This window comes from Triticum aestivum, chromosome 3A (genome assembly GCF_018294505.1).
Source record: "Triticum aestivum cultivar Chinese Spring chromosome 3A, IWGSC CS RefSeq v2.1, whole genome shotgun sequence".
NCBI classification, from domain to species: Eukaryota; Viridiplantae; Streptophyta; class Magnoliopsida; order Poales; family Poaceae; genus Triticum; species Triticum aestivum.
In genome coordinates this window covers 171221327-171236974 of record NC_057800.1, presented here as the reverse complement: position 1 = coordinate 171236974, position 15648 = coordinate 171221327, and positions in this window count along the sequence as shown.

The following is a 15648-nucleotide window of genomic DNA, read 5'->3' as shown; positions in this document are numbered from 1 at the left end:
GGCAAGTCAACCAAAGTCCATACTTTGTTCTCATACATGGATCCCATCTCAGATTTCATGGCTTCAAGCCACTTTGCGGAATCTGGGCTCACCATCGCTTCTTCATAGTTCGTAGGCTCATCATGATCTAGTAGCATGACTTCCAGAACCGGATTTCTGTACCACTCTGGCGCAGATCTCACTCTGGTTGATCTACGAGGTTCAGTAGTATCTTGTTCTGAAGTTTCATGATCATTATCATTAGCTTCCTCACTAACTGGTGTAGGTGTCACTGAAACAGTTTTCTGTGATGCACTACTTTCCAATAAGGGAGCAGGTACAGTTACCTCGTCAAGTTCTACTTTCCTCCCACTCACTTCTTTCGAGAGAAACTCCTTCTCTAGAAAAACTCCGAATTTAGCAACAAAAGTCTTGCCTTCGGATTTGTGATAGAAGGTGTACCCAACAGTCTCCTTTGGGTATCCTATGAAGACATATTTCTCCGATTTGGGTTTGAGCTTATCAGGATGAAACTTTTCCATATAAGCATCACAATCCCAAACTTTAAGAAACGACAACTTTGGTTTGTTGCCAAACCACAGTTCAGATTGTGTCGTCTCAACGGACTTAGATGGTGCCCTTTTAAACGTGAATGCAGTTGTCTTCAATGCATAACCCCAAAACGATAGTGGTAGATCGAAAAGAGACATCATAGATCGCACCATATCTAATAAAGTACGGTTATAATGTTCGGACACACCATTATGTTGTGGTGTTCCAGGTGGCGTGAGTAGTAAAACTATTTCACATTGTTTTAACTGAAGGCCAAACTCGTAACTCAAATATTTTACCTCTGCGATCATATCGTAGAAACTTTTATTTTCTTGTTACGATGATTCTCCACTTCACTCTGAAATTCTTTGAACTTTTCAAATATTTCAGACTTGTGTTTCATTAAGTAGATATACCCATATCTGCTCAAATCATCTGTGAAGTTCAGAAAATAACGATACTTACCGTGAGCCTTAACACTTATCGGACCGCATACATCAGTATGTATTATTTCCAATAAGTTAGTTGCTCGCTCCGGAGAACGGATTCTTAGTCATCTTGCCCATGAGGCATGGTTCGCAAGAATCAAGTGATTCATAATCAAGTGATTCCAAAATCCCATCAGCATGGAGTTTCTTCATGCGCTTTACACCAATATGACCTAAACGGTAGTGCTACAAATAAGTTGCACTATCATTATTAACTTTGCATCTTTTGGTTTCAATATTATGATTATGTGTATCACTACGATCGAGATCCAACGAACTATTTTCATTGGGTGTGTAACCATATAAGGTTTTATTCATGTAAACAGAACAACAATTTATTCTCTTACTTAAATGAATAACCGTATTACAATAAACATGATCAAATCATATTCATGCTCAACGCAAACACCAAATAACACTTATTCAGGTTCAACACTAATCCCGAAAGTATAGGGAGTGTGCGATGATGATCATATCAATCTTGGAACCACTTCCAACACACATCGTCGCTTCACCCTTAACTAGTCTCTGTTTATTCTGCAACTCCCATTTTGAGTTACTAATCTTAGCAACTGAACTAGTATCAAATACTGAGGGGTTGCTATAAACACTAGTAAAGTACACATCAATAACATGTATATCAAATATACTTATGTTCACCTTGCCATCCTTCTTATCTGCCAATCACTTTGGGGTAGTTCCGCTTCCAGTGACTAGTCCCTTTGCAGTAGAAACACTTAGTCTCAGGCTTAGGACTAGACTTGGGCTTCTTCACTTGAGCAGCAACTTGCTTGTTGTTCTTCTTGAAGTTCCCCTTCTTCCCTTTGCCCTTTTCTTGAAACTAGTGATCTTGTCAACCATCAACACTTGATACTCTTTCTTGATTTCTACCTTCATCGATTTCATCATCATGAAAAGCTCGGGATTCGTTTTCGTCATCCCTTGCATACTATAGTTCATCACGAAGTTCTACTAACTTGGTGATGGTGACTAGAGAATTCTGTCAACCACTATCTTATCTGGAAGATTAACTCCCACTTGATTCAAGTGATTGTAGTACTCAGACAATCTGAGCACATGCTCACTAGTTGAGCGATTCTCCTCCATCTTTTAGCTATAGAACTTGTTGAAGACTTCATATCTCTCAACTCGGGTATTTGCTTAAAATATTAACTTCAACTCCTGGAACATATCATATGCTCCATGACGTTCAAAACGTCTTTGAAGTCCCGATTCTAAGCCATTAAGCATGGTGCACTAAACTATCAAGTAGTCATCATATTGAGCTAGCCAAATGTTCATAACGTCTGCATCTGCTCCTGCAATAGGTCCGTCACCTAGCGGTGCATCAAGGACATAATTCTTCTGTGGAGCAATGAGGATAAACCTCAGATCACGGATCCAATCCGCATCATTGCTACTAACATCTTTCAACACAATTTTCTCTAGGAACATATCAAAATAAACACAGGGAAGCAACAACGCGAGCTATTGATCTACAACATAATTTGCAAAATACTACCAGGACTAAGTTCATGATAAATTTAAGTTCAATTAATCATATTACTTAAGAACTCCCACTTAGATAGACATCCCTCTAATCCTCTAAGTGATCACGTGATCCAAATCAACTAAACCATGTCCGATCATCACGTGAGATGGAGCAGTTTCATTGGTGAACATCACTATGTTGATCATATCTACTATATGATTCACGCTCGACCTTTCGGTCTCCGTGTTCCGAGGCCATATCTGTATATGCTTGGCTTGTCAAGTATAACCTGAGTATTCCACGTGTGCAACTGTTTTGCACCCGTTGTATTTGAACGTAGAGCCTATCACACCCGATCATCACGTGGTGTCTCAGCATGAAGAACTTTCGCAACAGTGCATACTCAGGGAGAACACTTCTTGATAATTAGTGAGAGATCATCTTATAATGCTACCGTCAATCAAAGCAAGATAAGATGCATAAAAGATAAACATCACATGCAATCAATATAAGCGATATGATATGGCCATCATCATCTTGTGCTTGTGATCTCCATCTCCGAAGCATCGTCGTGATCACCATCGTCACCGGCGTGACACCTTGATCTTCATCGTAGCGTCGTTGTCGTCTTGCCAAGCTTGTGCTTCCACGACTATTGCTACCGTTTAGTGACAAAGTAAAGCATTACATCGCGATTGCATTGCATACAATAAAGCGACAACCATATGGCTCCTGCCAGTTGCCGATAACTCGGTTACAAAACATGATCATCTCATACAATAAAAATCAGCATCATGTCTTGACCATATCACATCACAACATGCCCTGCAAAAACAAGTTAGACGTCCTCTACTTTGTTGTTGCAAGTTTTACGTGGCTGCTACGGGCTTAAGCAAGAACCAATCTTACCTACGCATCAAAACCACAACGATAGTTTGTCAAGTTGGTGTTGTTTTAACCTTCGCAAGGATCGGGCGTAGCCACACTCAGTTCAACTAAAGTTGGAGAAACTGTCACCCACAAGCCACCTCTGTGCAAAGCACGTCGGGAGAACCGGTCTCGCATAAGCGTACGCGTAATGTCGGTCTGGGTCGCTTCATCCAACAATACCGCTGAACCAAAGTATGACATGCTAGTAAGCAGTATGACTTATATCGCCCACAACTCACTTGTGTTCTACTCGTGCATATAACATCAACATATAAAACCTAGGCTCGGATGCCACTGTTGGGGAACGTAGTAATTTCAAAAATTTCCTATGTACACGCAAGATCATGTGATGCATAGCAACGAGAGGGGGGAGTGTGATCTACATACCTAGTAGATCGACAACGGAAGCGTTTGGTTGATGTAGTCGTACGTCTTCACGGCCCGACCGATCAAGAACCGAAACTACGGCACCTCTGAGTTTTAGCACACGTTCAGCTCGATGACGATCCCCGGACTCCGATCCAGCAAAGTGTCGGGGAAGAGTTCCGTCAGCACGATGGCGTGGTGACGATCTTGATGTACTACTGTAGCAGGGCTTCGCCTAAACTCCGCTACAATATAATCGAGGACTATGGTGGCTGGGGGCGCCGCACACGGCTAAGGAAAAGATCACGTGGATCAACTTGTGTGTCTCTGGGGTGCCTTTGCCTCAGTATATAAAGGACTAAAGGGGGGAGGCTGGCCGGCCACATAGGGCGCGCCAGGAGAGTCCTACTCCCTCTGGGAGTAGGATTCCCCCCCCCCCAATCCTAGTTGGAATAGGATTCGCGGAGGGGGGAAAGAGAGAGAGGGGCCGGCCCCCTCTCCTTGTCCTATTCGGACCATATAGCTCCCGGGGGGTTCCGGCAACCTCCCGGTACTCCGGTAAAATCCCGATTTCACCCGGAACACTTCCGATATCCAAACATAGGCTTCCAATATATCAATCTTTATGTCTCGACCATTTCGAGACTCCTCATCATGTCCGTGATCACATCCAGGACTCCGAACAACCTTTGGTACATCAAAATGCATAAACTCATAATATAACTGTCATCGTAACCTTAAGCGTGCGGACCCTACGGGTTCGAGAACAATGTAGACATGACCGAGACACGTCTCCGGTCAATAACCAATAGCGGGACCTGGATGCCCATATTGGCTCCTACATATTCTATGAAGATCTTTATCGGTCAGACCGCATAACAACATACGTCGTTCCCTTTGTCATCGGTATGTTACTTGCCCGAGATTCGATCGTCGGTATTCCAATACCTAGTTCAATCTCGTTGCCGGCAAGTCTCTTTACTCGTTCTGTAATACATCATCCCGCAACTAACTCATTAGTTGCAATGCTTGCAAGGCTTAAGTGATGTGCATTACCGAGAGGGCCCAGAGATACCTCTCCGACAATCGGAGTGACAAATCCTAATCTCGAAATACGCCAACCCAACATGTACCTTTGGAGACACCTGTAGAGCTCCTTTATAATCACCCAGTTACGTTGTGACGTTTGGTAGCACACAAAGTGTTCCTCCGGCAAACGGGAGTTGCATAATCTCATAGTCATAGGAACATGTATAAGTCATGAAGAAAGCAATAGCAACATACTAAACGATCGGGTGCTAAGCTAATGGAATGGGTCATGTCAATCACATCATTCTCCTAATGATGTGATCCCGTTAATCAAATAACAACTCTTTTGTTTATGGTTAGGAAACATAACCATCTTTGATTAACGAGCTAGTCAAGTAGAGGCATACTAGTGACACTTTGTTTGTCTATGTATTCACACAAGTATTATGTTTTCGGTTAATACAATTCTAGCATGAATAATAAACATTTATCATGATATAAGGAAATAAATAATAACTTTATTATTGCCTCTAGGGCATATTTCCTTCAGTAATCGCCCAACGTGATAGAGATATCGGGAGCAACCAAACTAGAAGTCAAAAGCTTGTCGGGAGAAACAACTTGCATGACTTTGGGCATGATCTCAGTATCAACATTGTGCTTCGATGCAAAAGGGCATGACAAGAAATAATGCGATGCACCAGTATCAAAAAGTACTTTTGCAGGAACATCGTTAACAGGAAGGTTACCCATGATAACATCTGACGAGTCCTCTGCCTGAGCTGCGTTCATCAAGTTGACCTTGGTGTGCTTGGGGTTATGCTTGACCACAGATGTACTTGCCGATCTCACAGGAGGAGGAGGAGGAAGACGCCTCTGATTGAGACACTTGTTGGCATAGTGACCCTTCTGTTGGCACTTGTTGCACATGACCTCTGAAAGCGGACGGTGATACGGAGCACTTGATCTTGGAGCTTGAGACGAAGTCTTGTTCTGAAAGCCAGGGTTGGGTGGGTGGGACGATCCACTGCCACCTATGCTCTTCTGCTGATACGGCTGACGAAACGGAGGAGGAGGAAGCCAATACTTCTGCTGCTTGGCCACTTGAGTAGAGGAAGAAGGAGTAGCATCTCTAACTCGCTTCTTGGAAGCATCACACCTCAGTTGAGCGGCCTCTTGCTTCAATGCCATGTTGTAGAACTCATCGTACCTCAAGGGCTCAAAGAGAACAAGAGCTAGCTGGATTTCTTCTCTGAGACCACCCCTGAACTGGTATATCATGCTCTTCTCATCAGGTACGTCCTGCTTGGCAAAGCGGGCGAGCTTCTGGAACAACTTGTTGTAGTCATAGACAGACAAAGAGCCTTGCTTCAGGTTGCGGAATTCCTCACGCTTGCTTTCAACCACGCTCTGGGGAATATGATGAGCTCTGAAATTTTGACGGAATTCATCCCAGGTAATGACACGTCACCTCCGGAATCCTTATACTGCTGGAACCATTCTGCAGCTTGATCTTTGAGTTGGAAGGAAGCGAATTTGACGAAGAACTCAGGCCTGACGTTACTGCATTCGAAATGCTTGCACAGATCCACGAGCCAATCGTCAGCATCGGTTGCCTCAACATAATTGCTGAAAGTCTTTGGCCCGTTAGCAAGGAACTGGTTGAGTGTAGCAAAGTGATTCTAATTGTTGCCTTGGTTCCCTTGGTTGCCTTGATTGCTCTCTTGAAGAATTTGCATGATCAACTGTGTGTTTGCATTTGTTGCGGCCATCACAGCTTGCCATGCCTCCAGAGGAGGGGGAGGTGGTGGCGGATCCTGATTCTGATTCTGATTGGTGCTCTTAGCGGGAGCCATCCTGAAGAGGTTGACCACCGTTAGCACATAGACAGATAAATGAAGCTGGATCCAACGGAATGAAAATTGCAACATATAGTCTTCACATTCGAACAAAATGAAATGGTCACATATCCATAAATTGAGAAGCCACTTAGAATTTAGGTAGAGAAATAAATCAACAAGGTACGGATCAAGAACGAATACTCGATAAGAAATCCCAATCTCAAACCAAATATCCGTGGAAGAAGAGCTAGAGCTACGAGAATTCCCACCTATGAAACTCCCGAACCTTTCCGGTTATGCAATCAGGTGTTGGGGATACAGGGGAAGCATAATATCTCACCCAAATCTAGCAAATCCTACATCCAGCTATATCCATCCTTCAACACATAACCGAGAAAAACTTCGGAAACCATCTACCTCAACATTCGAAAAGCATCCGTTATACAAGTTATGGCGATACTCCCGAACTCCCGCCCCAGTACTGGGTGGCGTCGAGGTTATCTCACCAACGAACTGCATAAAAGAGATTTTCGATGTCGGCGTACTAAACTCAGGTATTCCAGAACTGCAACGATAAAATTATGACGACAACACCTCAAAGCTCAACTCCCTGGGACACTTCCACAAAACCCCTGACAGGAGGCACCAAGACAATGTTCTCGTCATAAAACCATCGGAATGATTCCATGATACCCGCGTGATCCTAAATTTTTTTTAGTGAAATTCGAGAAGAGAAGAGTCAAAACTCTACGTCAGGATGCCTTAACAGAGTGATGAGGAGACTGGGAAGTAAAAAGAATTCCTAAACTCTCCGATATATAATTCCTAAATGACTCAAAACATTTTTCTAGACACAACTCGGCCGCTAAAAATGATCAAGCAATGGGGCTCCTAAGGTCGGGGAAGGCTCTGATTACCAACTTGTAACACCCTCGATGCGACTATATCTCCCTCGTGTCGAGGCACGACTTAGAGACATAATCGCATTGAAGGCATATGTCGCAAGTTAGGCAATCTTCACAACATCCCATGTAATATAAATAATAAAGGGGAGATAACATATTTGGCTTACACTCGCCACGTCAATCAAGTACATAAATAGCATTACATCATTCAAACACTCATGGCCCGACTACGGCGCCAAAATAAAAGACAACCCAACATGCGACACGGTCCCGACCACCCCCAACTGGGCACCACTACTGATCATCAGGAAAGGAAACATAGTATCGTTGAGAGTCCTCGTCGAACTCCCACTTGAGCTCAAGCGCGTCACCTGGAGCGGAATCATCAGGCCCTGCATCTGGTGTAATAGTAATCTGTGAGCCACAGGGACTCAGCAATCTCGCACCCTCGCGATCAAGACTATTTAAGCTTAATAGGTAAGGTAAGGTAAATATATGTGGAGCTGCAGCAAGCGACTAGCATATATGGTGGCTATCATGTTCGCAAAAGAGAGCGAGAAGAGAAGGCAATGCGCGAACGCATAACTAAAGAGGGCAAACCTGCGGCAAACATTACTCCAACACCGTGTCCACTTCCCGGACTCCGCTGAGAAGAGACCATCACGGTAACACACTCAGTTGATTCATTTTAATTAAATTAAGGTTCAAGTTATCTACAACCGGACATTAACAAATTCCCATCTGCCCATAACCGCGGTCACGGCTTTCGAAAGTTCAAATCCCTGTAGGGGAGTCCCAACTTAGCCCATGACAAGCTCTCATGGTCAACGAAGGAATAGACCTCCTCCCGAGACGTTCTGATCAGACTCGGTACCTCGGTTCTTCAAGACACTTCAACAGGTTAAAACAAGACCAGCAACACCGCCCGAATGTGCCGACAAATCCTGATAGGAGCTGCACATATCTCGTTCTCAAGGCACACTCAGATGAGACATCCTACGAGTAAAACCAACCATCAAGTTGCCCCGAGGTGGCCCCGTAGTCTACTCGGTCGGACCAACACTCACAGGAGCACTGGCCCCGGGGGGGGGGGGGTTAAATAAGATGACCCTCGGGCTCCGGAAACCCAAGGGAAAAAGAGGCTAGGTGGAAAATGGTAAAACCAAGGTTGGGCATTGCTGGAAAAGCTTTAATCAAGACGAAGTATCAAGGGGTTCCCATTATAAGCCAACCGCGTAAGGAACGCAAAATCCGGGAACATAACACCGATATGACGGAAACTAGGGCGGCAAGAGTGGAACAAAACACTAGGTGAGAGGCCGAGCCTTCCACCCTTTACCAACTATATAGATGCATTAAGATAACATGGCAATATAATGATATCCTAACAAGTAAATAAATGTTCCAACAAGGAACGGTCTCCAATCTTCACCTGCAACTAGCAACGCTATAAGAGGGGCTGAGCAAAGCGGTAACATAGCCAATCAACGGTTTGCTAGGATATGGTGGGTTAGAGGTTTGACATGGCAATTTGGGATGCTTGAAAGCAAGTGGTAGGCATCGTAGCATTGGCATAGCAAAAGAGCAAGCATCTAGCAAAGCAAAGATAGTAGTGATTTCGAGGGTATGATCATCTTTCCTGCAAAGTTGTCAGAGTTGACTAGATCCTCGAAAGCAAACTCAACGGGCTCCTCGTTAGCGAACTCATCTCCTGGCTCTACCCAAACAATACAAACAAGCAAACGGAACACAATCAACCACGTGCAAAGCTCAAACAATATGATGCAAAGATGGTATGCTATGCGGGATGCGATGCGGGATGTATATGCAAGATGTGACAAGGAATGCATGAACCTGGCCTCAACTTGGAAATCCAAGTGTGCCACTGGAAAGATGAGATGAAATCGCTTGAAAACAATATAAAGAACGCCGGAATCGGAGTTACGGTTTGGAAATGGCAAGCGATTCAAATATGACCACGTTCTGCGATTTACAGCAAGTAGTCATTTAAATGCAACAAGATGAACATGCTACAACACCCAAACATGACAACAAAATACATGGCAGGGATGCATTCATGATGCTTAACAAAAGTCTAGCACTGATCTACGGCCAATTCATCCATTAACAGGTTCAAACAAGCATGGCAAAAATGCATATGACAAACAGATCTCAGACTTTGTGAAATTAACACTTGTCTGGAATTTCAGATCAGGTAGCACTCTTTGGAGCAACAAAACTACATGCTACAGGACCTGAACATGGCAAAGTAAAGCATGGCATGGAGCTACTCAAAGAGCTTAACAAAAGTCCCTTAGTGACCTTGAGCCAAAAGGGATCAGAAAATGCAATTGCAAGCATGTGAACATGGCAAAAACATAATCAGTTTTCAGACTTAGTGAAAACTGGAGCATGCTGAAAACAGATATCAAGTAGGCATGTTTACGAGCTCGATGCACTCACTACAGAGCGAGTCATGACAAACTAAGCATACACCCATCAAGAATACACAAAATGCAAGCTAGACATGGCAAGAGCATGCACGGATCAACTACAACATCCTCGGCAAAATCGCTAACAAGTAGACAATCTGCCCAGATTCACGAAATGACAAAAGTAGAGCTCGATTGACTCAAGCTAGGGTGCTCCATAATTGGAAACAAAGACATGTATGGATAGAGCACTACAAGATTAACAAGACATCCTTACTGATCATCCTCAAAAGAGGCACGGATCACTAGGAAACAACATGAACATATGGCAATATGAGATAAACAGATCAAGGACTTGGTGGAAATGCTAAGTCCCTGAAATCAGCATTAACAAGTGCCTCACTTTGCAAGCTTGTGCTAGTCACCACACACATCACAAAAATACATGGGTTACACCTCTAGAAAGATGGCAAAACCCTTAACAAAACATATGTAGAGCTCATGGGCATATCATGCACACAATAATTATGGCAAAAATGACAAATATCTAAATGGAGCAGTAGATCTGACAATTATCTCAAGTAGCACTCTTCTAACAACATTTCGGGCATCAAGATGAACTCAAATGAAAATGATGCAATGGAATGAAATGATGTGCTCTCTGAGGCGAACATTTTGATATGCTACATGCGCGAAACGGAGCTACGGATGCAATGTTACAGCACGATCAACAAGGGCATATGAACTAGGGTTTCGGGGATAAAAGTCAACCCGAACGGATCTCAGATCCAGATCTACTGTAGTTGCACGGATGACGAGGATCGCCGGCCGGAGCTTCGAGCTCGCCGGACTTGCGGAAGGAGGGGGGCCGGCCGGATCTGAGGTCACTGACGAGAGGCGCCGGCGGAGAGGAGGCACACGACGGCAACTCGCGCCTGCGGGCGTGGCGGCGCCGGCAATGGCGAAGGGCGGCGAAAGGCGGCGGAGATGGTGGCCGGCGCGCGGGACGGGCGGCGCGGCGGCTCCCAGGCGGCGGGGCGCGCGATGGGCCTCGGGGGCCCGGTTCGGGCCTCCCGGGCCGGCGGCGGGGGAAGTGGGCGCGGGCCACTTGGCGCTTCCTGATTGGCCGGAGGCGGCGGCGGGATTCGTCCGGCGGCGGCCGGCATGTCCGGTGGCGGCGGGGCAATTTTTTTAGGGTTAGAGACGAGGGGATCCGGAATTTGGAATGAGGGGTCTATATATAGGCATAGAGGGAGCTAGGAGAGTCCAAATGAGGTGCGGTTTGCGGGCACGTGATCGTGATCGAAAGATCTAGATGATGGAGAAGGTTTAGGTGGGTTTTGGGCCAAATTGGAAGGGTGTTGGGCTGCAACACACACGAGGCCTTTTCGGTCCCTCGGTTAACCGTTGGAGTATCAAACGAAGTCCAAGTGATACGAAACTTGACAGGCGGTCTATCGGTAGTAAACCAAGGCCGCTTGACAAGTCTCGGTCCAATCCGGAAATGTTTAATCCCCACACACGAAAGAAAGGTAGAAATGACCACCGGAGGAGAACGAAGCGCCAGAATGCAAAACGGACAACGGGGAAAATGCTCGAATGCATGAGATGAACACGTATGCAAATGCAATGCACATGATGACATGATATGAGATGCATGACAACGATAACAACACACGGAGACAAAGACCCGAACCCGAGAAAATAAAATAACTTAACGCCGGAAACGACAAGAGTTGGAGTACAAATTGGGAAAGTCATATCCGGGGTGTTACACTCACGACTAGCATGCACCGATGAATTGGCTATATAAGTCACCTCCAACCCCTTTCGAGCTTATGTGCTTCCCCTACTCCTTCCCAATAGTGTTGAGGCACAAAAATCCCCCTCGTGCATCCACCAGGGACTTGAGTTCGAGCTCGGCATCATCGCCTCGGATCACCATCAACTCCGGCGGTATACGCCACCATTCTTCCTCATTTCTTCTTCTCTAGACTCCCCTCAACTATGCGGAACTCACGCAATCATTTTGCACAGGTTTCCATGCTCAAGTCATCAATTTTATAATCGTCTTCTTCACCATCGTTTGGGTGGCCTCGCCGTCGTAGATGTCATCATCTCTGATGACTCCCTCGGCCACCATTCGACGCGAGGTGATCCCCTGAGCATGGCGGTGTATCTTCGGAGGTGGCCTAGGTCGCCAGCACAAGCGTCACCTGTCTCGCCTCTGCCATCGGGCGTGGGAAGGAAGACAAACCCGATAGGCAGCCCCGACTTATCAGCGCCTCCTCACGTTTGAGTTGGACGCGCTCTGGCGATGGTACGCTTTTCCCTCGAGGAAGCGTATTTGCTACAAGGCGCCTCTGATGTCGCCGCTCTTCGACACGTGGCTCAGTGGCTGGGCTAGGCCCAGTTCATTTTGCTGCTAAGCTACGCCCAGTGCGCGCCTCTACTCACCAGATCTGTCTGCTAAGGCCCATCAGGTTAACACCCTTTTCTTATTATTTTATCCAAAAGCTTAAATCAATATAATATTCATTTCGATTCCAAATTTAGTGATTCAAATTCCTACATGCTCCTAAAATCATGATCTATCAACTAGAGTCACATGCACAATTTTCCATGTGAATTCCATGTACTGACATTTAGCAAACCAATTTTCTTGCATATGAAGTTAGTCCTTGGAAACTCCTGGCACAGTCATATGAGCTCCAAATGAGTTGACTCAAATTCCTAGATGTTTATAAATCATTCCTATTCGTAGTTTCTGTCTCATCCATTAAATAGTCCATTCTTCATATATGTCAACTCTGAAAAGCCCTAAAATATTCTTTTGAACTCCAAATCCAGTGAAACTAATTCATAAATGTTTCTAAAATCACAACCTATTTAATGGGTGCATTCACTCATTTTTATAGAAGCTTTACTCTGTATTCATTATCAATGACATTTCCTTCTTTAATCCATCTTTAGTGAATTGAACAAAAATGTCTAGAGCTATAAAACCAATAGTTTCCCTTTGGTTATTTTTCATATAACCAAAAAGTCCCCAAAAGTGAAGTTCCTATTTTTGAAAGCAACTTTATGTTCCTGCCTTTTTGTGATGCTTATTTTGTTTTGCTTCGACATTAGATAATGACGTAGACGAAGGATTTGGAGGAGGACTAGAAGAGTTTGAAGACTTTGTTGAGCTAGGCAAGCAACCCTTGTCACACGGGCAGGTCGCTAGACACTTCAGCCTTTGTGCCCCCCCCCCCCCATGATTCCCTTTTATGTAGCTTTTGGACCACCCTTGAATGTTTTCTATGAATTTTCTTGGAACTTTTTTGTGAAAATCCCCGAAATCACATGATTCACAACAAATAGACTTTCGAAGGATCATTAGTAGGTTAGTCCTCAAAAGCATAAATAATTAACAAAGTAACATTCAAATATGCAATCAAACTTCAAAAGGAGTCATTACATACAAGCATTAGATAATTATATCTTACCACGCAAAACAAGTGATGACTCCACCCAACCTCCACATTTGTGCTAGATATTGACCACATCGGGATGTCTATTATTAAGTTTACATGGAGAAAGCAATAGTTCACTACATGATACATGATAAGTGAGCTCTAGTGAATTGGCCTTCAAGGTCAATGGCTTTAGTATAGTCATCCTGCCTTGTGTTGTCCTCGATAGATTCCTCTGGATTCTTAGATAAAAGCTCCTAAGGGTTCTCCTTGGAGTTCTCAGAGGGATCCTTGGTGACAAAGAAGAAAGACAACAATATGGTATCGTTCAAAGGCACTTAGCTCGTGAATGAATGGCAGTGAGGTGGCAAAGGTGTTCTTATGCAATCGTGAGTCGGCGAAGTGGACCGACTGAAGGCTCTTGGGTTGCTATATTGATGTCATACACTGAAAGGTGTGTTATGTTTAGTGTAGTGTTGTTGCCTCCAAACGACTATCTAGTGGTGGAGCTACACTGAAGCAAAAATTAGTTCATAGCCCACCGAGCCTAGGAGCGAACATCTACGAGTGAACGTAAAACTAGGCTTTGATGACAAAAATGTGCTTATCCATTATTCTGGCCCACCCAAGAATTGTTTATGTGCTACAACCGCCCCGGACACTTGAAACAATGGATCTTAGCTTGGTACATATTAAACCATGGCAAATCTCATACAATCCTTAACAAGGTGGCAAATGACCTTTTTTGAGCAATAGTGTAGTGGACAAGTCGTGCAACTGTTGGATCATTCCTACTAAGGGGCCTAGGGATTATGTTGAGCTTTACTGGACCATATACTAGACCAACTTGAGTTGAGAGCTAGAGTTAAGTTCACTAATTTATCTCCGGATAGGCATAGCGAAGATGAGTAATAGATTCACATGCTACAAGTTGGATGACCATGGACAATGTCGCAAATGTAGTGACCTCTGAAATAGTAAGAAGGGAACGATCATTGTAAAGTGGAAAATCTTATACCAATGTAATGCATGAGCAGGCACATCATCTTCACCTCAACACACCATGTTCGGTGATTTTGGAGGTGCTTGTACCTCTAGGCTAGCAATAATCTTTTTAAAATGGAAGCTTTTATTGATTCTTCACCGTGTATCTAGGTGGTACAATCATAAAAGAGTTTGACTTTCAACCTCCGCATCAGAGTAGCACAGATTCACACGTGCGAAGGATACAACACCAAAATAAATATGGTAACAATTTAGTTACCACAACAATAAGGGAGGACACACTTATAGTGCCCATTGGAAGGCTCATAATTCCAAAATAAGGAGACTATGACGCCGTTGCCACATTGGAAGGGCATGACTGACAACTAGCTATAGTTGGCTCATGCCATCATCATCATCTCATGGTATTCCCTTTGCCGACAATTTGAAGTATGGAGACCATGTGAATATAAATGCATAACCCACACATGATGATTTATACTTTTTATCAATAGCAATACCATTACAGCTAAGCCATAGGAACCAACATAAGAACCTGCACCAACCATGATGAAAACACTCAACGTATTTCTTGGACCCCTCAACCAATTACCAATTACAGCTAAGCCATAGGAACCAACATAAGAACCAGCACCAACCATGATGAAAACACTCAACGTATTTCTTAGACCCCTCAACCAATTACCAAACATAGTAGAACCTCCTCAATATGGTGGTAAGTTGGATGCCTCCTAGACAATATAGATTACCCGTGCTTACCAGTAATCGTACGTAAGGTTTGATGTTTTTTTATTATTTTTTCAGGAGTTGACAATCTTGATACTCTTCGTATGTGGTATTTAGTTGAACAGAGAAAGAAATTAGTTCAAAAACATAGTGTGTTTCATCTCTCATCTCCCACATTTCTCCAAAGAACGGTGGCTAGGGTTTCCGCCTATGTGATGCTACCGTTGGTTCCCCTCACCTCTAGATGCCTTCCAGCGCAAGCGAGGTGGCTAACCCTGATTCGGGGTTGGCCATGTTTGGGTTGCCCTTCTTTGGCTAGGGCTTAGTCTAGGTGTATGGTCGGCGATGCCGAGGTGACGAAATCATTGGTGTCAGGGAATAAGTCATCCCCGTCATGTCCTCGGTCCGACGATGTTGATTGGTGTAAGTTGGTTGCGTGTAAAGC